At 35.9% G+C, this 27,595-nt stretch overlaps 1 long non-coding RNA gene across 1 annotated transcript; it reads left to right on the forward strand.

The window, feature by feature from the left end:
- Window positions 1-2,597: 2,597 nt before the first annotated feature.
- LOC145064769 (uncharacterized) lies at window positions 2,598-3,727 on the forward strand. Its single transcript, XR_013688069.1, has 3 exons — window positions 2,598-3,013; window positions 3,131-3,377; window positions 3,506-3,727. It is a non-coding gene; the product is annotated as an uncharacterized LOC145064769 (long non-coding RNA).
- Window positions 3,728-27,595: the final 23,868 nt, after the last annotated feature.

Raw genomic sequence — 27,595 nt, forward strand, 5'->3', positions numbered from 1 at the left:
TTTTTTTTCTTTCCCCTATCCTAATTCTCAGTTTTTAAATAAATAAAAAAAGGAGAAATAAAGGACTAATGTATACTTGACAAGTCACTAATGACCTACATATAACCATGCATTCTACACCATGTATCTATGCATTCCAACAACAACCATTAAGCAAATACCACTAAAACTCTTCCCTTTCTCTTCCTTAAACCCTCGCCCGAGACCTCCTCCCTCTCCACACTTCACTTTAATTTTTCTTACTCGATTCTTTCCTCTCAAGAACACAAGAAAGTTCCTTCCTTCATCCCTTCAAATTTTAGAAGATTTTGTGGGTGTGTTCAAGAATTCTTCATCAAATATCACCACTAGGTAAGTTATTATCACCCTCAAAATGATTTGTTTCCATTTTATGCTAAGAAAACTCCCTTACATGACTTTATTTCATGTTCTAGCTCCATAGAACCATCAATTTTTGAAAACCTCTTCAAGAGATTAGCTAAGGCTGAAAACATCTTCATTCCTCTCTTCAAAACCAATCCAACACCAAGGTGAGCTTCATACCCCCTTGTTTTCGAGTTTTACTACATTTTTGGGGGAGAATACAAGCTAGTTTTGTGATTAATATTAGTATTGTGCATGTATGTGTGTATTTTTCATGATAGGTTGTGATTATGCCATGAAAACATGTTAAACACTCACAAAAATATGAAATATCTTCCAAGTCTTGTTGATATTTGTAAACTAACTACTTGAAGTAACTTTACATAATGTTGAAAAGATTAAACATGGTAAGTTGGTAAAAAAACAAAGAAAGAATGCAAAAGGGCCATATTTGACAATAAAGATAAACAAAAAGCGCTTTTAGTGCCATTTTTTGTTGTAGTGGGCTAACTTACAACTCACGGTTATTTTGGGCCTAAAGTGTAAATTTCGATAAAAATGGTTCTTATTTCAAAACCCACGGTTTAGTGGGGCAAAAGTATAATTTAACACAAAAACGGACTTTAATTGGAAATTCACAGTTTCATGGGCTAAAAATGTCATTTTTTATAAAATGGACCTTTATTTGATGAATCACGGTTTTATGAGGTCTAAAATGTCATTTTTACAAAGAATGGGCCTTGGTTGTAATTTTCGGCTTAAATGGGCCAAAATGTCAATTTAATCAAAAGTGGGCCATTGTTGTGATTTACAGCTTAAATGGGCCAAAAATGTAAATTTTAACAAAAAGTGGGCCATTGTTGTGATTTACGGCTTAGATGGGCCAAAATTGACAAAAAGTGGACCTTTATTGTAAATTTTGGTTTTGTCGGGCCAAAATGGTCATTTTTCATAAAAGTAGGACTTTTATGTCATTTTGTTACTAATTGAGCTAAAAAGTTCATTTTAATAACAAATAGACTATTTACAACACTTTTACTCTAATTGGTCCTTACATACCCAATTACAGGCTTAGTGGGCCTTACATGCTTATTGGGCCATGTTTGGCAAATCTATCCTAAATGTGCCTTAAATGCCCAAACACATTTTGGATCCACATTCCTGAATTGGTATTTCGGACCCTAATTTCGGAACAATAGTTGTCATAGATTCCTGACATATGTGTTTTCACTCCGAACATTAAAAGTCATAGATTCCTAATATAGGTGTAGTCATTTTGAAGAGTAAATGTCATAGATTCCTGCTAGTATTTTGTACCTTGATTCCGGACCCTCACTCCGGAGCCACATTCCGAACCGGCTATTTCGGACCATTGTTCCAGACATTGCATTTGTATATAATTGTCATAGAATCCTAACATATGTGTAGTCATTTCCCAACAATAAAAGTCATATATTCCTGACAGTATGTGCAGTTATTCTGAATAGTAAATGTCATAGATTCCTGACAGTATTTCGGACCCTTATTCCGTAACCCCATTCCGGAATGGCTATTTTGGATACTTGTTTCAGACATTGCTTTTGGACCTTAAAATGCACCTAGCATGCATCCTTAATGTTGAAATAAAATTGAAATGAGTTCATCTCATAATGGTGTTTCACATTGTGAAGAAGAAGATTGTTATGTTTTTTCAGATAATAACCCGGTTCCGGAAGGCCTAGATTTCCCACTCTCGGATAAATGTCTGATGACAATTTCCAAGCTATGAAGGTTGTTCAAGAAGCAAACGAAAGTGAATCTAACAGAAGTCACACACTAAATCAACGTGTAGACAATCTAGCGGAACAAGCAAATGAAAAATAAAATGGATTGTTGAAGCGATGAAAGAAGTGAAACAAGCTACGAAGTGCATTGAAAATGAAAATGCGGAGATCAATAAGTTGTGTGCCAAGACCGTCTAATAGATGTTGTTAGAATTAAAGGAGATTTTATTGACCGTGAACAATATATATATATATATATATATATATATATATATATATATATATATATATATATATATCATAGTTGTAAAAATGGTCTAGGTGGCCGATTAATCGGCACCTAGGCACTGGGCAGCCTCCAATCACCTACGAATAGGTGTTAGAGGGTTAAACTAGGCGGCATTGGTCAATATCAGTCAAAGTGGGCCCAACTCGGACCTAATAAGTCTAGCTGACTGGAAATGACCCACCAGCTCAAAGGAGCCGGTTTGCCTAAAACATAAGTGCGTTTGTTCTCTCAGGGAGGATTCCCTTTTATAGAGTATTTTTTCCTTGATAGATTGTTCCCAGCTTCGATGTGGGATGATCAAACGTTTACTTCGTCGGTTCTTCCATATATGTTTTTTGCATCTCGTTCGTCCCCAATTTTCTTCATGGTCTGACTCCTCGCATGCTCGACTCCGACTCCGACTCCTCTTCGCATCTCCTTTAGTCTTTTACCACGCCATCAAAGGAACAACATCAAACTGAGCACCGTCATACGACAAGTACCGAACCCAATCAACAATCAATAATCAGGTAATTTGGAAAGGATTTGAGGAGGAGATTAGGTCGAATCAAGGGTGAAGAAAGATGAGTTCGAATCGAGGGTGAAGAACCTGAACCAGGTAGTTTAACTCCTCTTTTCTTCTTTTCTTCTTCGCTTCTTCTTAGTTTACATAACAGGTGGTTGAAGATGATGATTATTGTTAAATTGATTTGTTTGATCTGAAAATCGATTTCAGAAAATTGTTTATGCTGGTCGTCGATAATTCAATTCAATGGTCAAAGCAGTGAAAGTCAAAACTGAATGATTTCAAGTCAGAATTGGTGATCAGATACGAATTAGTGATCAAAATTGAATGTGATAGTTTCAAGATGAGGTCGATTCGAAGAAAGTGCTGCTGTGTTGTTGTGCTCAAGGTGATCAAATACGAATGAGTGATAAAGATGAATGTTGAAGGTGTAGCTGTGCAGGGTTCTAGATGGGTGGTATGTTATGTTCATCTATTATTTCTCTTATCAATCATCTTGGGATATTATTATTAATTTATTCTCATATCCTGCATTAATATGTTTACTTTTTAAAACTTGTGATATAATGTGACTTCTACTGGCAGGGGCTTACGAATGTGATCAGATATGAAGGTGTTGTTGTTCAAGGCTCAAACTTGTTTTGGAATGATGAATTGTATTTTTTGACTGTGAAGGACCTGTCATCATCTGTGCTAATTTATGGATCATGGTGTATTTTACCTACAATTAACAAATTACAATTGTTGATCTCTTTTGATGTGCTGAAATGTTAAATTACGTGCATAAAATTCATTTTGTAGTGCTCAGGTTGTTGGTTACTGGTCTACTTCTCTTTGGTTGGTCTCTTGACCAATTTTCCCTTGAGGGTAGTTTTGTTATAATTCTCCACTGTGTTGTAAGATTAGTGGGTTTACAAGATTCATTACATCCAAGTCCAATATTTTTAACTACAAACCTTTGCAATCTTCAGTTTTTTTGTTTTCATTTGTTTAAGAAACCATATTTACCAGTATTTCCCAGATCCTTTTATATTTAAAGGGCCTCATGGAATTAGTTATAATAGTGTGGAAGTAACTTTCAATTTATATGCACAAACAAAAAACTGGATTCGTTAGTTTAATTATGTGATAATTTTTATGAATTCTTAGGATTAATGTAATATTTATTAATTTTTTAATAATTGTTTAATAGTTAATGGTACCCGATTAATCCCCCAATTAATCTCCGCCTAGCTGATTAATCCATTAACCCTAGTCCACCGCCCGAGCTACCGTTGAGCGATTTCTGCAATCTTGATATATATATATATATATATATATATATATATATTCCTTACAATTTCATAATTTGTAGAAACCAATCTAAGTATGTATTAGGTTTTATAACGTTCTTCGTAGTAATGTTAATGAAAAAAGAATAATTGTCATTTTATACAATCATACCATTCATTTTACAAAATTCGGTTTCAAAAAGATATTACAATATCTATATTTAAAATTAGATTACATTTCTGGCCGATAACTAGGAACTTACGTCCGATGCAAAGTAACCGTGTCTACACGATATTCAAACAATTCCATGTAGATCTCAATTAGTTTGAAACCATTATCAGTCAATTTGACTTGATCTTCTATTGTTGGAGTTGTCATACGTGTTTCTTTGATGATTTTCGTTGTGTTCACAAATTGTCGTATAGATTCATACATGGTAATGAGGAGCATCTTCATGTTATACAATGCTACTTTTCTCCGGTCCTCAGCCAGTGAAGGCGGTAATGAAATTTCTAGTATTATCATTCGTTGTTTAGCATGTTGATAGTCACGAATCATTTCTAATACAGTCGTATCAACAAAATGTCATTGCTCGTCTTTAAGACGTAGTATAACATACTCTATAGACAACTCATCCTCCTCGTTCAAGTCACTGGATGTTGGAGACTAAAAATAGAATATACATAAATTATATTAATATACTATTTAAAAACCAATGTGCATAAAAATATTTAATAATAGAAAAAACACTTCCTGTAACATATTCATAACAAAGAAAAAAACATAATTGCAACTAATATATCATGATAGGTTTGTCTCCACTTGCTCTGGTGTCATTTTTTGGAATCCTATCAACTTTCAATTTAAATTTTAGCACATTTTTCTGATTTCTTTCTTAATTTTTTGGGTGCCTTTGTCGGTTAATTTTTTTTATCTTATTTTCAAACTCAACATCTTTGTTTGTTATCTGCAAAAACAAAATTTCAAGAACATTCTAATACATTACCGTAACAATAAATTATCATTATAAAATTATTGTTTTCGATTTTACGTTTAGTGGGCACAATTCCGACAACTCTTGTAAATAGAATGCAACTTCGTCGTCCGTAAATGCCACTTTTTTAACAACCCCCACACTAACCCGTCTTGGGAGTAACATGAGTTATTAAACAATACTTACAAAAAGAATTATATATTATAGTTATTATGGATCATCATTTCGGAATAGATCAATAGGTTCCGGATCACGTTCATAGTGTTTCGGACCTACAATACAATTCTAGAATTCTTACAATACCAAATTCCAGACTAAAACAACCGATCAGAAACACGTTACAAAGTACTTGCATGACATTCATACATGTACAACGAGAAAAAGAAAAAAAAAAGATAATCGGATATTCCAGAGTTGTTCCTCGTGTTCTTTACCATTCTGGAATATGTAAATCATTTCAGAAAATCAAATGCAAACTTACTTAAAGTATATAACATACTTGGTTCGACGAATCCATGATCAAAATTTGGTCCAAAATGCGGGTCGATATGTGCTTTGGATCTGCTACTTCTAGAATGTGTATTCCGGATTTTTTATGTGTGGGACCTATATACATACCATTGGGCTAGAGTATTAGGTTTGGGCCAGTTTTCGGTTCGGAATTATACCAGAATGTTACTTTTCAAAAAAAAATTGTTTTATTTTAAAAGAACAAAACTTTAAAAAATGATTAGGTTACTCAATTTCTCAATGTCAACTAGAATAAGTCTGTCCAAATGTTTCATGGGCCAATTTTGCAGTGCTTTTGGATTTAATTGATGTATGTCTTTCGCAATGTTTTAAAACCTGAGTTTTTAATTGACCTGTTGTGATGACCGGTTCACGTGTCAACCGGTTCAATCGGTTGAACCGTCGGATCAACCCGGTTTATGGTCTTTTTCTATTTTTATATATTTTTATTTTCCTGCATATGTATAAACATATAAAACCAATAATTTGATGTCCACAAAGTTTAAACATTAAAAAACATTGAATAAACCGCAAACAACTCGTTGTTTTGGTGTTTGCTACTTGTATCCAACTATCCAAGCCCTATTAAAACGCGTCAATCCGGTTTTAACCGATTCGACATTAGCGGTCTAACCGCGGTTTAGGGGAAACCCAACCGATTCGATACGGTCCGGATTTTTACAAAAAACCGTTCTCAATTGACCCGCCTTCTACTCGGGGTCACGGTCCAATCGGTTGAACCAGTCAAGTTGACTCGGGTTTTAAAACATTGGTCTTTTGCTCCTATCTATATAGCCTATTGTTACAACTTTTTGTTGCACTACATATTAAAATTATAAATTTAAGATTTAAATAATTATAAGTTAAATAAAATTAAAATTTAGTGTGGCCTTGAGAGATGTCATGTCCTCTGAGTAGACGATAGTACCTATAGTAATAATGACATGTCCTTCTCGTACACGATTGTAACGATACTAACTAATATCACATAAGGTACTGTACAATTTTTACAAAATAATTTGTTTTTATAAATATTTCTGAAAAAATCAATAAAAAAATAAAAACACTACTAGTTCTACAACTTGTAGAGTTTAAAAACATTCAGTGTCTATAAACTAACAAATGATGATTCCAACTTTGCTTCGTCATCACCATTTTCGAGTAGCGATTGTGGGTGTGGTGAAAGATTTACATTAGTCATATATACATTGATGTGGAGTAGAGAGGCAGTGACATCGTTCTAAATGGTTGGAAGTTTACACAAGGCACTACGATTGAAAGCGTATCAATCAAAGTTGTGGTACCTTCTTTTTGTTATGAATCATAATACTTTGCAGAAATATTTTGCATACCTTGTAGAATTTCCATCAAACCTGGGTTAAAAATTGTGTTGGAATGGTAGATGAGGATAGATAACTTGAACAAACTTGGAACTTTTATCTTCATTCTCGATGGCAACCACGATATTCACGAAGCATCTTCTCTGGATGATTCATCCTCGATGGTAACTACGTTTTCAAGATGTAATGATGCATGTTGAGATTGAGAAGCAAATTTTATAACTGATTTCCTCTGCATTTTTTTTAAATAAAAACGGTCAGTACAAAAAGTTGAACACCTACAACATTTTAAAAAAAGTTTAAAAAAAGTTAAACACCTACAGCATTTTAAAAATTAATGGGTAAATGCTTACAATTTTTTTTTTTTTTTAATTTTAAATTTCATTGGACCATTAGTATGTTCAAAGTGACGAAATTGGTCATTTGGACTTTTAATATTATTTCAAATGAAAAAGTAGTTGATTGGGCATTTATAGACTTAACCCATATGGTTCAAGAAATTGGATCAGAAAGCCCAACTATTAATCTATGCAACAAAGAGGGTTAATTTTATAAAATAAAAATTATTAATAAAAGGTTTTAGGTTATTTATCTTCTAATGGTATGTAAGATTAAATCGTTTTTAGATTCTTGTTATTAAGGTAAATTTCAACCGTACAAATTGAAATTTGATGATAAATATCATCACATCTGACATTAAATTTGCCAAAATTTATTTAATTAGTGTCTAATATTATACTGTTTCATTATAAAACCCAAATATGATAGATTATACTATTGAAATCAACTTTGATAGGGTAGTTAGAAACAAGTAAAAAGTTTAATTCTATTAAATAGAGTACAAAATAATGATCAAATTGCATGACACTAACCCTTAAAATAAATAGATACAAAGGGTTTATTATATAATATATAATGGCGAAAACGGTATTTTGTTATTCATGTATAAAAAGAAAAAAAAAAACTTAATTATTATTTTTTCTTTTATATATATATATATACTCTCTAATAAATAAAAATAATTTTGCCATATGTCATTCTCTCATGCATTATGTCACATGTCATTTAGTCATAATTTTGATATATTTATTTTTCCACTTGTCACTTACTTCAGTTTTCAATATATCATTAATTTAGTTTTCATAAATTAAATATACAATAATGACTATATTAATTTTTAAAATTTTATAATGACTATATATATATATATATATATATATATATATATATATATATATATATATATATATATATATATATATATATATATATATATAGGGCTAGGTTAAAGTGTTTTCTACATTTATTGTGTGCTAGAATGCACCAATAGGATTTAGTAAAATTATATTATTATTTAATTAAATAATGATAGATATTAAATGGTTTCCATTATTGTATGTATATTAAATGATATCCATAATTATAATTTTCTCTTTATGGAAATTAATTAAATTCGTCATTAATGTCAGCAATAACAATTTTTCAGAATGAATTCGTATCTAGGTTTTTATGTTATCAATAACATTATTTCAGGACTCGTTCACTTAAAATACAATAAAGTTGTATGTAATATGAAGAATGAGGGTGTATTATAGTAGAATATACTCTCGTTCTCCTAGAATACACTCTTATTATTTTATATATGATTTCATTCTGAAATAATATTATTATTGACATTAATTACGAATTAAATTAGTTTCCATAAAAAGGAATTATAAATATGGATATCATAAAATATATTTAATATTTACTCAATTCTTATTGGTTAGGTTTATGTGAGACGGCCTAATTTTATGAAACCGTGAAACGCAATCTTAGCCACTCATTTAGTAGATAAAACAAAAACATTTTTAAAATACAAAATAATTGAAAATTTTTGAATTTTTTCCCAATATTATTTTCGGAATATATATTTTCCAAAAAAAAAATTAAAAAAAAATTAAAAAAATACCAAAAAATATAAAAAAAATAAATACAAAAAAATACATTTTTTTACATATTTTAGTAGAATATTTAGAATAATCTACATATCTGGAAAATCTAGTAGAATACTCCAAACATTCTAAAAATCATATTAGAAATGTACAGTGTAATATTCTATTAGAATATTTCATGTATTTTTCAAAAAAACGATAATTTTTTTTTATTTTTTTTAGGTAAATAAAGTTCCGAAAATAATAATTAAAAAAATAATTTTTGGATTTTTCCTTTTATTTTGCATTTTAAAATTATTTTTAGATTTGGTCTCACGGTCTCACAAAATTAGCATGGTCTCAAATGAACCTGAACCTATATATATATATATATATATATATATATATATATATATATATATATATATATATATATGTGTGTGTGTGTGTGTGTGTGTGTGTGTGTGTGCTTATGTTATTTTGTTTTTACTTACTATTATGTACCAGAATGCACAGATCTGGACCACAGATGGAATAGAATCAATGATCATGATCTGAGAGTCTATGATATTACGATAGGGTAACATGTACCATATAATCACACAAATTTCAGCATAAGGGTATTTTCGACAATTAACTATATTTAAAAAAGGAAATTTTCGGATTGTTAGGGATAATTAATACTCCTAATTTCAAAAATCTGGATTTTTTAAATTAATTCAATTTAATTCTAAACATAATTTGTAAGCATAACCGATTTTATTCTGTCAGAATGGTTTTTTGTTAGAATGATGTTCTTTCAGAGTTTTATTCTATTAGAATATTAATGAAAAATAACAGAATTCTTGAACTCCTAGTTGAAGAATAACAACATTTTAATATTTTCATATACATTCGAACTTAAATACAAATTCATATATATTCTTACATACCAAAAGCCTTACACATTTTAATATATTTATACATATTCTAAAAGAATATCATAAAAAATCAGCATTCATGAATATACAATTAATGAATAAATAAAAGTGTAATTCTTAAAAAATAAGAACATTCTTAAACTGTGAGTGTGATCAATCTTTGACTCATTCTTCAAGTCATTCTTATCTGGTCTTCAAGTCTTTCTTCCGACCATTAATATCACAAATGCAACAAAAACTAAGAATAGTTAAAAACATGTTACTTGCAATTCCTATTAGTTTATACATTCTCGCAGAATACATATAATACATTTTGGTAGAATATTAATAAACACAATCTTGCATAATACATAGAATACATTCTCGCAGAATACATAGAATAAAATCTTCTTGTTATAACTTTACATGCCACTATAAAGAATTAAAACCATGTGATTTGCCATTTGCAATCGTATTTCTATATATAAACATTCTAAAGCATAGAATGTATAAATGCATTCTGTCAGAATTGCTACAATGTTACTTAGAATAATGGAACATGCATGTTAAGTATAATATTTTTCAAATATTAGATGGTTAGATTCTGATATTTTCCACATGTTTGTTATTTAATCAGGTGATTACAAATGCTTTTGAGAAGGGTTTTATCATTCATATAAAGTTTAAGTTCTAAACTGTCTCATATTTATGAAAATCTCTTATAAACCGTTAATCAAATCCAATGGTAGAGAGGGAGGAAGAAGAAATTGGGACGCTCCTTTGCATGCCGATCAGAAAAAGAAAAGAGCGGGGGATTAGGGTTAGTGAGATAAAGCAATGATTTAAAAAGGATATTTGTGATATTCATTTAATGATTTTACCAAATATACAACATTTATATATATATATATATATATATATATATATATATATATATATATATATACAAACATATATAAACATATATTGTGTAACTGTGAAACCAATTCATGTCCAATCATTATATATTTTATTTTTTATTTAAATTTAATTAATATAGTGTTATTTAATCATTTTATATACTATGCAATCTAATTCCAAATTTGAAGAACTAGATTTACGGTAACTATTTTAATTTGTATCATATATGTATGGTAACATTATCTCTCTCTCACTCCCATGTAACATTATCTCTCTCACATGTCTCTTTGAACCCTACTCACGTACAACCACCACCAAATGTATAGATGCGTGTTTCCACCATCTTTCACAACCTCTGGTCACCATCATCATGCCATTGTCGATAACCCACCAAAGTTGTTGTCATTATTTTAATTAAAGTCTCTGGAATAAAGGTCTGATTAAGTTGTCAAGGTAACCATCTAATGAAAACCCTATTTAGACTTTCACATCTCTGATTTCTCCTCAATTTCATAATCAACATCTTGATAAGAAATAGACCTTCATTAATGGTAGAGATAAAAATATGTTGGATTTTTTTAGATCAACACCAAACTAGGTGTTGTATTTCTGTTCTTCTTAATATACTCAACTGGAAGAGTGTTATATGTTGATTTATAATTTTTAAATGAGCAATTATGGTACTTAATTTTTTATCGATCTTCACATTTCTCTTTCTGCAACTATTTTACAAGTTATGTATGATCTGTGTTTAGAAAAGTAGACATATGTTTTGTAACATTTGGTTTGCAGCTATTTACATTTTTGGTCCTTATGTCGAAAATTGTTGCACTGTAGCCGGTACGTTGGGCGTACGTGACGTGCGCGTTGCGTACCTGACCGAGACTTAGAATCGCAGAACTATCTCTAGTACATGTGGTACGCGGGGCGTACTAGCCCAGACCTTAAACCCTAAATTTTAGGGTTAGTTCCCTATTTAAACAACCTTGTACCTCCTTTGCACCTTCGCGTGTCAACCTCCACTCCTTCCAAACCATAATCTCGAGTCTCATCCTTGTGTGTGAAGATTTTTAAGCTTTTGGTGATTTTGGTGCTTTCTTGTTGAAGAAGAAGGCCATTGAAGAAGGTGATGTTGCATGTATGTTTGTGGATCCAGAAACTACTTCACCTTGTGCATCTTTTGAAGGTATAAAGTCCATACCTTGCTAATGTTCTTTTTAGATCTATTTAGATGGGTACTTATGAGCTTTTTGTGCCAAATCTTGGACCCTTGTGAGTATAGGTTACTCCAGAACATTTTGGTTGTCCTTTTAGATGTTTTAGAGTGCTTTGATTCATAAAAATGGGTGTATGACCGTTTCCCTTGGACCATGCATGAGTTAAGCGACCTTTATTGTTGTAAAAGTTAAGGTTTAGTGTTTTTGAGCTCTTTCTAGCCATGCAAAGGTTTAATGTCAGTGACTTTATAGGCTAAAACCTCCGATAGTGGTCAAATATGAAATTGGAATGAGTGACTTAAAGGATTAAGACATAAAAAGTTGGGATTTGGGATTAGGCAGGAGTATGCTAGGCGTACTCCTGTCTATGCCTCGCGTAGCCAGGCCCGTCCCCGTCTTCGTTGATTTGAGATATAAGCCCCCACATTGGAAGGGTACACCCCACGTACGGATCGAGAGGGTTGACTTTTTGGCTTTTGACCTTTGGTCAAAAGATTTAGGTGTTGGACCATGGAAGGGCAAAATGGTCTTTTTGACTTTCAGGGGCGTAGTTGTGGAATTTGGACATATGAGTCGGGTTATGACCTTAATTGACTAGGGTTAGTTGTTATATCTATTAGGCGAAGTCTAGTTCCAACAGTTCGAGTGTGAGATTTACCTGTCATCAGTATCAGGTGAGTCTCCTCACTTATTCTTACCTGTGTTGTAGAATAATAGTATATATTTACATGTGATGACTAACTGGGTCTAAGTGCTATTACTATGTATGTATTGTTTTTATGTGTTGAGACTTCGGAAAATGTCCAGGGTTGGTGATAATCCATAGGGCATGCGGTTTGCCCACTAAGACTTCGGGTAATCGCCATGGTTTCTGATAACCCATAATTGTGTATTTGTGTTGTGTTGTGTGTGGTATTTTGGGGAACTCACTAAGCTTCGTTCTTATAGTTGTTGATTTTTAGGTACTTCTGAGGATTACGGGAAAGCGAATGCCTGATGGTAAACACTTGCTTGGAGATTTTGTTAATGCGCATCATGTGACACTCTGATATTTGTAGTGATGATATGTACTTGATACTTGTGAGTTTCTGATGGTTTAGTTTATAAAAAATGTTTTGGGTAAATTAAAAATGAAAATTTTTGTTTGAAGTTTGAGGTGTTACAATTTGGTATTAGAGCCTTCGTTTGAGGGATTTGGATGAGATCTAGGGCAATTCCAAACTAAAACTAAGGATCTAAAGATTTTCATCAAAAACATTTCAAAGAAACGAAGAAATTTTCACATGAGGAAAAACCATTGAAGCAGTGTGTAGAATAAGCCAGAACTCCAGCGGTAGTTTGCCAAATGTAACGCCCGTAGATCCGGGCTAGTCAATTTAGAGATAACAGGGGTCGAAAACGACTTTTTGGCAAAAGATTATTTAGAATAAATAATCTTAACCAAGTTGTAGTATATGTTACAAGGTTTCCGTACATATAAAGAGCGCCGAAATTCGAATTATAACGAAGAAGTTATGACCCGTCGAAGTTTCGCGACGGAACCGACACGACACCGGGAAGTGTAAATAGTGAATTTACGATAGAGCGACTTTTAGCCTTAACGATCTAAACAAAAGTCATTTAAAATGTTAAACCAAGGGTGTCCATAAAAAGAATGCCCAAATCTAACTTCGTATGAGGAAGTTATGATTTTTCTAAGATTTAGCATAGCAGTGCACAGCCCGAAAATTCGAATTTTAGATCAGTCGATTTTCAGCCAAAATAATCTAAACGAGGAATGAAGATATCGTTAATAGGAGTTAAACGATAAAATGGAAGTAAAAAACGGAGCTCGTATGCGAAAGTTATGGACGAAGCTTAGTCTCTACTTTTCGAGCGTGACAAATTCGATACAGTTTTGTAAATCCGAGATAGATTGAGAATTAGCCAACGAGGTCTAAATGAAAGTTGTAGTACTCGTAAATACCAACGCATGGATATAAATAAAGTTAGAAACGGAGCTCGTATGTGAAAGATATGGACGAAGCTTAGTCGCTACTCTTCGAGCGCGATAAATACGATACAGTTTTTGTAAATCTGAGATAGAAGGAGAATTAGCCGACGAGGTCTAAATGAAAGTTGTAGTGCTAAATACCAACGCATGGATATAAAGAACGTAGAAAACGGAACTCGTACGCGGAAGATACGGACGAAACTTAGCGGCTACTTTACTATAAAATCTCTATAAATAAAGGGTGAATCCTTCATTATTTCTTCACACCATAAGCATTTCTTTCTCTCTCCAACTTCTCTCTAGCCTCCCTAAACCCCTCCCAAGTCTAGGGAACCTCCCTAGCACGAGAAGAAAGCCCCGGAGCGCCCGACGGCTCCGAGAAGAAAAGCTTTCGGCTCGGAAATGCTGCTCCATCGAAGCCCGATTTTTAATAAAAACCCGCTGTAAGTGAGCTACGCCTATACTATATTTAATATATATTTTATTTAATTATAGTAACATTATTAGGACCTTAAAATAATTATTTGGGCTATTATTATGAGTTATATTGAGTGTTATTTAACGCTTATATAATAGTAATAATAGCTAGACTATTAATTAGTCGCGGTTAACGTTAAAAACTAAACCCTAGTGGTATTGATACTAGGTTTTGTCGAGGAAAATTGTTTTGAGATAACAAAGTGCTGTCTAAGTTCGGAATCACCACCTAATCAGGTGAGTGCATAGTTACTTTCATCTTACACATAGATATGAAGTATTTTATATAAATTACGTGCTATGTGTGCATATTACCTGAGTACTTGCTGTCTATGCTGGATGAACGATTATATACACGTTTTAAATGATTTAAACTGTATATGTATTTTATATCTACGAAAATGTTGGGGTAAGACATGGGTAGATGTAATTGATGAAATATGAGTTGGATGATGAGTTGAGAGGTGAAATAGACTGTGAGGTGAGGGTGAGAGGTGGACGATGTGAGAACCCTTTTTCCCAAATGATGTCCCCGTCATTTAGCAGAGTATGGATGACAACCACGAACTATTCTAGACAGTCCAGTGGAACACTGGCACGCTTGCAACCTGTAGGTGTTGTGAATGATGTTTTCACCCGGTGTACTCTAAACCCTGGCGTACATGCAGACTTGGTGCCTAAACCTTGGTGATCATGCAGACTTGATGCCTAAACCTTGGTGATCATGCATACTTGATACCTAAACCTTGGTGATCATGCAGACTTGATGCCTAAACCCTGGCGACTATGCAGACTTAGTGCTTAAACCCTGGCGACTATGCAGACTTAGTGCCTAAGCCCTGGCGACTATGCAGACTTAGTGCTCGTTGTGTAAACTGTGGCAACGATGGACTTCGTGCTGATTCCTTAGGATGATCCTTAGGAATGAATGAACGAGGAATAGCTGATTCTTAGGGTAGATCCTTAAGACTAAAGAAGATAATGGGGATGGGTAATTGAGTTGATTGTTTGATTGTTTAAACATAATAATTATATTATTGTGGGTTGAAAACCCTATGTACTCACCAGGTTTCCCAACCTGACCCACTCAGTTTATTTATATCACATGTGTCGATATGAAGTGACATTACACTGAGAGATTAAGGAGATATAGATCACTAGTGATAATGAATGTAAGTTCTTTTTATGCTTATGTTTCTGTATTGACGATGACATCCCAAATGTTTTCAATTGAATAAAAATACTTTTCTGCTTTGATAGCGTATTTATCATGTTTTACTGGGAATAAATTCCGCAACATTTTTATTAAAAGAGGTACTCTGATTTTATAAAGCATAAACAAAATCGGTCTTTTCTGGCCGTGAAAATGGGGATGTCACACCAAAATATCTCAATTTTTTTTACGAGTAGTGTAGAGCTGATATCTTATGAACAGATAGAACTTCATGCTAGTGATAGGCTAAGGATCCTACAGGAAAGATGTGATAGGGTTGCCTGATGTGTGATGCCTTTAGCCTAGGGGTTTGCTATTATAAGATTAAATATGTTATTGCTATTTGCTTGGTGTAAGCTACATAATTGTACATAGTTAGGATTTTGTAGCCTTAGAATGCATGATTTAACCTTTCTTCATGTTCCTTGTTTTGTTGTTTATTTGAGGTAGAATCATTTATTCAAATGTCTATCAAGTCATGTATTTATGTACCATGGGCATGCACAACGGAAATGGTGAGGATAGCGGAGATCTTGTGAGGCGGAGCGGTGTTGGGGACCTGTCTAGACTGAGTACCTATATGCTTAGTAGTGGTTCTAAGGAACCATCAAGGCGAGTGTATATCTGATATTGAGAAATAAAGTCCTTGTGACTTAGGGTCTTGAGAGGGCGACTTGAGACAAATACGGGGTTGGTGTGGAAGGTAGTATTGGGCCCATACTACTGAAAAGCACCAGATCCATATGCGACTCAAGATGGAATCTTAAGGATCTAAGGAACTTATAGTAGTGTATGGATGTTATGTGTGCGCGTTAGCCTGTCTGATGGTTTTCTTGTGTGTTTCAGTATGGTGGTTACCCGAGGTTCAGTCTCTAGCGACCCCGAGATGCTGAGTGCCATTGATGATGATATCTATATGATTGTTGCAGCCAAGGTCGCCGCATCAATCAGAGGGGCTATACCAGATATGTTTGGGTCATTTAAGACCATGCTCATTAAGACTTTCGATGAGCGTTATGCTACCGTCACTAAGGCTGTTGTTGCCTCAGTCACCGCAGCCGTTGCTGCTGCGAGGTTGTAGGGAGGTGACTCATTATGGTAGTGGGAGTTCAACAACATAAAGCCACCAGAGTTTGATGGGAACCAAGATTTAATTTCTGCGATGAGATGGATTTCTGATGTTGAGGGTTGTTTTTACACTTTCTCATGTCCGGAACATCTGAGGGTTTGTTTCGCGTTGAACCTGCTTTGCTTGGGAGTTAATGATTGGTGGAAATTTGTGATAGCTATTATACTCTTGCATAGCGTTCTGTAGTGACCTAGGAGAGATTTACTAAGATTTTTAGAGATGAGTTCATACCAGTGGTTGAGAGAGAGAAAGAGAGAGTGAGAGGTTGGCCTAGGAGTTCCTATCCCTCAAGCAGAACCCATAGATGTTGACTAAGATCACCAGGACATTTCATGAGAGGGACTTATTTTGTCTTGAGCAAGTGTCGACTGAGCAGGAACGTGTGAGTCGGTACCTGAGTATTCTAAGGAGGGCTAGCTGTGAGTTCGTGGAGAACACCTCGTATCAGACATTGGGTGAGCTGCAAACCAATGTCAAGAGGAGGGAGATCGAGGTGGAGACCAAGGTGAGAGAGGAGAGGGAGACTCAGGTGAGAGATAGGAGACTTATGCAGTTGCAACCGACAACTAAGCGGCCAAAGCCCGATGACTCGAGAGTTGGAGGCTAAAAGGGCCATACTTCTAGCAAGTGTAGCAAGGGGCATGAGGGACCTTGTCAGTTAGGGACCATTTACTACATGTGTGGCAAGGAGGGGCATATGGCGAAGGATTGACCCAAGGGATTTCAATTTTGCTTTAATTGCAACCAGAAGGGTCATTTGAGGGCCAAGTGTCCTCAACTAGTATCTAGGGCCGTTTAGACTCCAGCCTCCGCGATCCTACATATTACTGATGACCGTCAGGAGAAGGCAGAGGCTCCGAGGGGTTGAGGGAGAGAATTTCAGTTTACAATAGAGGATGCCAAAGGATCTCCAGATGTTATGGCTGGTATGTGTTCTATTGTTGGGTCAAAAATATGGTTTATACTTTACTTTTCTAGGAAAATGTATTTTTATGTGTTGGACCATAAACAGCTTGGTGTTTACGGCCGCATACGTGTTTATGGTTATGTTTACGGCCGTAAACCCATTTACGGCCCATGTTCCCCTTGTATATATATATATATATATATATATATATATATATATATATATACATATATAGGTGTTAGGGGTGAGGAGTGGGGATTGATGAAGAGAAGAGAGTTTACGGCCAATAGAGAGAGAGAGAAAGGAGCATATGTGTGTAATTGTGTGAATCTTGTAAGGGAACTTCATTCTAACCAATTCAAATAAGATTCATCTTATTCTTCTTCTCCTTCTCTTCTATTTGATCTGACATCATCCGTTTGATTGGGATTCCGCACCATCAAACGGATCTGATTGATACACAGGCATTTTGGGGACATACAATTGGTATCAAAGCTTGGATTGTATCAGTCAATTTTGTCAGATCTGGAGCTTATTTGATCTTATTTTTGAAGGATTTCTACGTTTTTGGATAGATCTTGGCAAAATAAGGGGTGTTTGTTCTTCGCGTTTTTCTTAAAAACGAGTTCTGGATCGAGTTTTGGAGCAAAAATGGTGAAAAACGTCGTTTTTTGAAGGGTTTACGGCCATTGAAGGGTTCTCGGTTGCAAACAGTTTGTGGCTAGGGTTTCTCGGCGGCGACGGCTAGGGCTTCGGAGTTTACGGCCCGAGATTACGGCTCGCACGTTTACGGCCTAGGTTTGCGGTCCTTAGTTTGCGGCTCGGTCTAGCTCGTTTCTGGTTCGCACCTCGCACGTTCAGCAGCCTCGCTCAGCAAGCCTCACACCTCGTCCTCGCATATCAAAAATAGGAAACGAATTAGGGGTGCCAAGGTTCGAACTCGTGACCTCTGATTCAACAACCCAGCGGCTTAACCAACACCTCTAGCATCCTTGTTGCTCCGTAACCCCCGCGTTTAATACTTAAACACTCGCTTTCTCGGTTTCTTTTTCGCAATTTTACACTTTTAACCCAAAATTTAAATTTCTTTTATTTTTAAATTCTTTTTTCATCCAAAGTAAAAAAAAAATAATAAATAATAATAATAAATAATAATAATAATAATATATAAAATAAAAATAAATAATAATAATAATAATAATAATAATAATAATAATAATAATAATAAAATTTAGTTTTTAATTTTTTACTTTTATTTTTGACTTTTGTCTTCAAAAATTGACTTTGACTTTCAAATTTGACCCTTGACTTTAACTTTGACTTTTTCGTTTAATTTTTAAATTTTCAAATTTAGCTTTTCGGTTTGTCTTTTAAGTTTGATTTTTCAAGTTTGACTTTTGAGTTTGACTTTTTAAATTTGACTTTTAAGGTTGACTTTTGAGGTTTATAGTCAAAGGGCATTTTTAATTTTTAATTTTTAGTTTGACATTTAAGTTTTATTTTAGCTTTGAGTTGTGCTTTTAATGGCTTTTGAGGCCAACAAGGGAATTGAAGACATGAAAGAGAATCGTCAGGATATGTTAAGACAAAATTTCAACATGTTCAACTACATTCCCGTAGAAACCCTGGAAGCTCAGCTGCAGCGATTTACTACACTTACTACTGAGATGAATATAGTTGGGATCTTCTTGATTATGTCGGAGATAAACAAAAAGCTACTGAATTCACTTCCGAAATCGTGGGATATGAACGTGGTTGTCATCAAGAAGACAAAAGATCTCATTCGCCTTAGTATTGCTGATATAATTGAAGAGATTGATGCTTTGAAATGTGGAGAAGCAATGAGTTCTGCAAACATCCCAGTCAATGAAGCTTCATGTACTCCATCTTGTGAAGATACGATTAAAATTCTTCGTGAACATAATGATTTGCTAAAAAGGGAAGTCGAGGACCTAAAATACGAAGGATATCAACTTAGGAAAGGACAGAAACCCCTGAAGGCTGAATTAGAAGCAAAAATCAAAGACTTTAGGAAGCTTCAGGAAGAGTATAGCAACAAGTGTGAAAATTATGACTATATTAAGAGACAACTTGTTGTTGTAACTGAAGAACTTGACACTTTGAAAATTAAGTGTGGAAAAACAAATGTTAGTTTCACAAATTATTCTGCGTCAAGTCAGACAGTCGAGTCCTTATTTGAAACCCAATTAAAATTCAAAGATAATCAAAACAAGGGTCTAGGGTATGATAGTGTTCCTCCACCTTTTAATCATAACTACACATCCATCCCTATGACACAGGAAGAAATTGCCAGGGAGGCACATCTTCAATATGGCAAACCAGTTGGATTTATATCAGGTGGTATTCAAGTTGAAAATACTAATGCTTCTACTTTATGTGCAGGTAAAGTAGCAGAAGATGAGAACAAGGAGAAAACCATTGAACAATCCAACATCACCTTGAACTCAGAATCTGTTGCTTTGAATTCTGTTATTCCTAACAAACCTGCCGTTTAGAAATATAGGCCACCAATTCCAGTGAAACGGAGTGCCTGTTGTAATTGTGCTTGTAGGAACAATAAGAGTCAAGGCAAGGATACGCCACCAGGGGCAGGAAGAAATAACTTCACAGTGAAGAAAAATGCTTGTTTTCACTGTGGAACACCTGGACACATTGCCTGAAATTGTCCAAATCGTGCATACGTTCCCTACTACACACAAGGATGGCAGAACGCGCCAAGAGGGAGATACTCCAAAAGAAACCTCTCAAGGTCACGTTCAGAAAATGGTGACTGGAACGCACAGAAGGCCAAGAATTAATCTTCCAAGGCCAAGAATCAAAATCCCAAGGGCAAGAAGGGAATGGCGGCCAAGAATTCCAATCCAAGAGATGCCCCAGAAAAACCAAGACCGGCTAGGTCAAAGTCATCTCGGCGATCGGCTACGTGTTCAAAAGCAAGTACTGAGCCACCCATCAGATCGAACAAGAAATGGGTTAAACCCGAATATAGATGGGTACTAAAGGTGAAAACTCCCAAATCTTCTAATGAATATAATATTTCATCGTCTTCTATTTATGATAAACAGGATATGTCATGGGAGAGAGTACCCTGCAATGATGACAAAGGTCGAACCAGTTTCAAAATGGACTGGGTTCCAAAGACCAACTGATCCTGCTCTGTGTCAGAGCAGCTATGGAGGCATATCATCAGATTTCGGTTTGTTAGTAGTGGCTGCTCCTGGCATATGATAGGGGAGATCTCTGTACTGTACAACATTCAGAACTTTGTTCGAGAGTATGTGTCCTTTGCGAGAAGGGAAGAAAGGAAGGGATCACATGGCGTTTGTGCTTAACGACATGAAGAATTTTCGGATCTGTTATGAGATTATGCATACTATTCTCAGACCTTCTAGATGCAGAGTCAATCGGGGAATTACGGTTTGTGTTTTCTTCTCTATACTTATGAGTTTATCTTAAACTGATTCTTTTCAAAGGCAATTTTTCATTTTCTTATAGTTTTTCGTTAGTAGGTAATGTGCTGGGAAATGATATTATCAAGTGATAACGGGTAATCTGAATATGCGTAACATACCAGAATTGAATTGTCTACGCTCTGTGCTCGATGCGTCGTTAGGCACAAAAGATTCTAAATGGACTTGACTAGGAAGACTTGAACTTAAGGAATTCAAGGACTTGACAAATATTGAACTAGTTAGATCCCTGACAATACGACGCTCGGATAGGTTGAGCATGGACATATACACGGGAATCTAGTGGTCACACTAAAGAACCCGTATCTAGAACTGTGGATTCACTTTTCCTCGATGTGCGGATTCTGTCCTTAATTCTGGTATTGATGGGGTGACTGGGGAATTCCGATAAATTAGGTCTGTAGAAAGTTATTTTCTTTCTCTCTGTCTATTAGTCATATGTTACATCCTTTGTGTGATCGAGAGATCCGACCTGGATTGTAACATATACAGTTCTATCTCTCTGCATCTTCTTGTAACAACGAAAATTTTCAACAAATTTTTCATTTCAAAATAAAGTGTTTTCATCCAAAACAAGGCATAAACATTCAACATGTCATATCATAATACAAATCATATGAATCCCAAGATCATAAATCATCTATCAGTGTGTACAGATCACGCCGACGCCTTCCCACGGTCCTCGCTAGTACCTGAAACACATACACAACAACTGTAAGCATAATTGCTTAGTGAGTTCCCCAAAATACAACTTACGCACATACGCCTTTCCAGGACCTGACCTTCCAGTCCATGTGTCTCAGGGGACTTCCGTCCCTGCTGGGTAAACCTTCCGGTCCTACCCAGCCAACCCTTCGGTCCACATTACAACGCCTTCCGGCCCATAACATAGTCGCCTTCCGGCCCATAACATAATGCCTTCCGACCCATAACATAATGCCTTCCGGCCCACATTAAGCATATCATACGTAGCACATATAGCAATTAACATATCACATTTAGCACATATGTCTCATATCATATCCGACCTTTTGGTCACACAATCAAATCCCTTCCGGGTACAGTATAGTGAGAAGACTCACCTCGCGAATATCGATAGCTAGCAAATCCCGAAGTCACTCGTGCTCGATCCGCCGAGCTAGAATCTCCCTATAACATCATACATCTCTTGTTAACACTTTTATCTTCTAAGTTTGACTATCCCTAAGAAGTCAAACATAGGTCATCTCTGGTCAACAGTCAACGGTCAACTTGACCGGACTCGGCGAATGCACGAGGGCAACTCGGCGAGTCTAGACGTTTCGCCAACTCCCTAGGATTCCCTTCTTACACGTCGAGTGCTTCCCCTGACTCGACGAGTTCCACCTGGGAGAGTCGCGGGGCCACCCCGACTCAACTCGCCGAGTCTCAAGAACAACTCGGCGAGTCCCAGCTCGACTCAGACCACCTGTCAACCCTCTCTAACTCGCCCTGACTCACTGAGTCAACCCATGACTCGACTGGACCACTCACTGGCCAGTCCAAGGCAATCTTCAAGCTACTCGCCGAGTCTGTTCATCGGACTCGGCGAGTCCATGCCATGCAATCACTCAAACTTGCTTCTAAGGTTAGATCTGTTCCAACAATTCATAGATCTGGCCTTCCTAGACTGATTCACCACGTAAAGCCCCAAACTTGGTGCACATACAACCTCTATATGGCTATATATGAAGGATTATCAACAAATATCACTACACAATGTCATAACCTCCATTGCTCTTCATAAAGCTTGGTGAATAAGGCTCTCTGGACCTCTATGGATCCAGATCTAAGGCCTCATCACTAGCAAGGGACTATTTGGCCATCCAATCAACCCAAAAAGGTCACAAGAAACCCTAAAACCCAACATACTTCACAAAACAGAAGATGAGCCGAAATCATACCTTTAGATCGAAGATCTAAGCTTCAAATCCACATAATAGCAACCTCCTTTGCCTCCTCTTGGCTAGAACCTCCCTCTTCTTTGCTAAACAACACACAAAGGTCAAGAAATGCTTCCTCTCTCTCTCAAATCGCTAAAGCACTCTAGGGTTTCTCTCTATGGACTGTTGGGTGAAAATGACGACCATAAGGCCCTTTAAATAGGTCCCAAACCCGAGAAATTAGGGTTTCATTAAACAGCGCGGACTCGCCGAGTCCATATCCTGGACTCGTCGAGTCCAGACGAATCCCACGTCCAGAATCGCGACCCTACTCGGCGAGTCTGAGCTCCAACTCGCCGAGTCCCCTCTCAAAACACAAAAGAATCAAAACAATAAAGATACCTGGAAATCCGGGCTGTTACACTTCTTTCTATCCAATTCTTTCTATCTGTTAGCCATATACTGTCTCCTCTGCATGACTCACAATCTGACCTGGTACACAATATATGCACCATTCTTCTTCTCAATCCCTCTAAAACTTCAGTTAGTCATGTTTCATCCTCTGCATGATTGGAAGAGATCCGACCTGGGTGTATAGCATATGCATTCTAAATCTATCTTCTCTCTTAATAATTGTCTGCTCACCCGGTGTAAGGAGTATTCTAGAAATTCTTGATTACTGGAGCATTTCAGGAAGCAGGAAACACATTCTAGTACAATTAAAATTGAACACATACAGATTGTCTATAGATCTCGCTGCTCAATTTAGGTGGACAACAATATCCCTGGTCGTCGTCAGCTAAATGGTCCCTAGGAAATATATCTAAGAATATAGGATCAAAATGTCTTGTCCTTATTAGTCTGTTCAAAATTGTCACAAATTTTTCGTGTTTAAGTGGACCACAATACCGACGATCGATCAGACATAGACATGAAGATAAAGGTACCGACAAGTAGACTAAGGCTGTCCCACAACTTTGATCCCAAATATTTTTATTTTTGTTAAATTTGTTCATAGTTTTCCTCTATGCACAAATTTAGGGTGAGAATTAAAAAAATAATAATAATAAAAATAAAAAAAAAGAAATTCAAAAATCAAACAAAAATTAGAAAATTCAAAATCCAAAAATATTTTTATTTCTTTTTTATTTCTTGCTTAGAAAAATCAAAAATCCAAAAATATTTTTGTTTCTGTTTTAATTTGTGTGCTAAGTTTTCTTTTAGTTTTTTTTTCTCTTGAAAAGTGAATCCAGGTGTAGATGAGACTCATGGAGACTGTATCGAAGATTTTTGAGCCAAGGCTTCATCCGTGATCATCGAAGAATTTTCATTCGAAGGAGCAAGAAATGAAGATTATTCTTTCGACATTCAATCTTTCAACCCTAGAAGCAAGGTGAAGCTGAAATTGAAGATTATGTGACAGATTGCATTGAAGCCTCCTGAATCAATCTGCTGCTATCTATGATCCTGCTGAAGTGATCCAGAAAATTATTTCTCTCTGAAGATTCTCAAGCTGAAAGCACCAATTTTCAAGAATCTCTACAAGAAGCCTCCTCACCCAATGTGCGTTCATTGTCAAATTTTTGAAGAAAATCTCAAGTGCTCAAGATGAAGTCATTCATTGAAGATTCATCAAGTTCATTCTAAAGTTGTGAAGAATTTGAAGATAAATGCTGAAGCTAAGCTCTCAATGAAGATTAAGAAGAAAAGCTAGCTACTTTTTAATGGGAGCTTGTTGGGTCATTTAGAAAAGAAAGTTATAAACCAAGGGGGAGATTGTTGGGTCAAAAATATGGTTTATACTTTACTTTTCTAGGAAAATGTATTTTTATGTGTTGGACCGTAAACAGCTTGGTGTTTACGGCCGCATACGTGTTTACAGTTGTGTTTACAGCCGTAAACCCATTTACGGCCCATGTTCCCCTTGTATATATATAGGTGTTAGGTGTGAGGAGTGGGGATTGATGAAGAGAAGAGAGTTTACGGCCAATAAAGAGAGAGAGAGAGAGAGAGAGAGAGAGAGAAAGGAGCGTATGTGTGTAACTATGTGAATCTTGTAAGGGAACTTCATTCTAATCAATTCAAACAATATTCATATTATTCTTCTTCTCCTTCTCTTCTATTTGATCAGACATCATCCATTTGATTGGGATTCTGCACCATCAAACGAATCTGATTGATACACATGCATTTTGGGGACTTACATCTATATTTATTTTTGTTGATTTATTTATGTTGCTTATGATATTGTTCATGTTAGGTACTTTCCTAGTGAATTATGTTCCTGCACTTATGTTGTTTGACTCGTCTGTGAGTAAAACTTTTGTGTCATCATCTTTTTTCAGTGGTTTTAGTATTGCGCGGGAGGCCTTGAGCAAGCAATTGAGAGTCTGTATACTTGATGAGCATCCAGTCTCCGCTACTGACATCTATTGGGGTTGTGTGCTAGAGATTTTTACTATTGGATATCTGATAGATCTTATTCCTATTGTGATTGGTGATGTCTGTGTTATCATGAGTATGGATTGGTTGAGCTGGTTTGGGGCTCTAATTGACTATGAGCGACATATGGTGATAGTTCGAGATCCTAGTGGGGGAGTGTTGACCATTTACGACAAGGGTACTAGGTTAAGAACAACTTTATGTTCTGCCACCTGGGCGAGCCAGATTTAACAGCATCGGTGTATGGTTTATCTGGCATATGTAGTGGACACCTGGGTTGATGAGAAGATATCGGTTTCCATTTCTGATGTTCATGTTGTGCATGATTTCTCTGATGGTTTTCTAGAGGAATTACCTAGTGTGCCTCCTAGGAGGCAAGTAGAGTTCCAGATCGATTTGATCCCCGGTACAGCGCCAATTGCCAAGGCACCGTATCGTCTTGCACCTCCTGAGATGCAGGAGTTATCCTCTCAGCTTCTGAAGCTATTAGGAAAGGGTTTTTTTCCAACCGACTAGTTCTTCGTGGGGAACACCGATACTTTTTGTTAAGAAGAAGGATGTTTTACACCGAATGTGCATTGATTACCGTGAGTTGAACAAGTTGACGGTGAAGAACCGCTATCCATTGTCGAGGATTGATGATCTCTTCGACCAGTTATAGGGGGCATCTTGGTTTTCCAAGATTGATATGAGGTCTCGTTACCATTAGATGAGGGTACGAGAGGAGGATATTCTAAAGGTGGTCTTCCGAACTCCTTATAGGCGTTACTAGTTCGTGGTGATGCCTTTTGGACTCACCAATGCATCGGTGGCGTTCATGGATCTCATGAGACGGGTATGTAGGCCCATGTTGGATAAGTTAGTGATTGTCTTCATCGATGACATTCTGGTTTATTAGAAGCCCAAAGAGCAACAAGAGGAGCATTTGCGTGGGATTCTCGAAGTTTTGAGGATGGAGAGGCTATATACCAAGTTCTCCAAGTGTGAGTTCTGGTTGTGCGAGGTTAAATTTCTAGGACACCTCGTTAATCAGAACGACATCTTGGTCGACCCAGCCAAGATTGAGGCGGTAATGGGGTGGGAAGTTTCGAAGTGTCCCTCCGAGATTCGAAGCTTCCTCGATTTGGCAGGGTATTATCCGAGATTCATTCAAGACTTCTCAAAGATTGCAGTTCCTCTCACTAAGTTGACAAGGAAGGATGTTGTGTTCAGTTGGGGGCCTGAGCAGCACTCATCATTCAAGACTCTTGGGTAGAGACTTTGTGAGGCACCAATGCTTACCCTCCCCGAGGGAGTAGAGGATTCCGTAGTCTACTATGATGCACCTATTTCGGGGTTGGGTGTTGTTCTCAAGTAGAGAGGGCATGTGATTGCATATACTTCAAGGCAGCTGAAGCCTCATGAAGCAAAGTATCCAACCTATGATCTGGAATTTTTTTCTCTCAATATTTGGTGCCATTATATTTATGGAGTTCAATGTGACATCTACACAGACAACAAGAGCTTGAGATATCTTATGGATCAGCCAATCCCGAATATGAGGCAGATGGGGTGGTTTGATTGTGACAACCCGAAATTTCCAATTGTATGAACATCATCTATTCAATAGAAGCTAGTTCAGGTTCTGTGATTTTCAAGTTTTTCCAAACAAGTTTGTGTACATTAGGGTTTATGTTTTAGATGATATCAGGAGAGTGGATACTCCTGGTTTTGTGAAACTTGGGCATTTCAAGTTTCATACTGTTACAGTCCAACATCAGGAATGAAAATATTTTCTGCCAAAATATTCCAGGACTATAAATAGTTTTCTGAATTAAATTAATTCATTATTCACAATTCCAAATAGAGAAAAGCCATATTCTCTCTGACGGATCTTCGGGTTTTCATCCCAGATTGTGAGTCTACTTTTCTATATGTGTTTCAATACTTGTTTAATGCATATTAGCAACAATAACATGTTTAGATTTCAAGATCCGGGAGTTTACCGCCCAAGATCGTTCTTGGGGAGTAAACTCCAAAATGGAACATTATGGCTTCCTAGTCCCAATTCCTTGTTATAAGACTTGTTTAGGAGTTA

This window comes from Lactuca serriola, chromosome 7 (assembly GCF_051521515.1).
Source record: "Lactuca serriola cultivar US96UC23 chromosome 7, Lser_US96UC23_V15, whole genome shotgun sequence".
Lineage (NCBI taxonomy): Eukaryota > Viridiplantae > Streptophyta > Magnoliopsida > Asterales > Asteraceae > Lactuca > Lactuca serriola.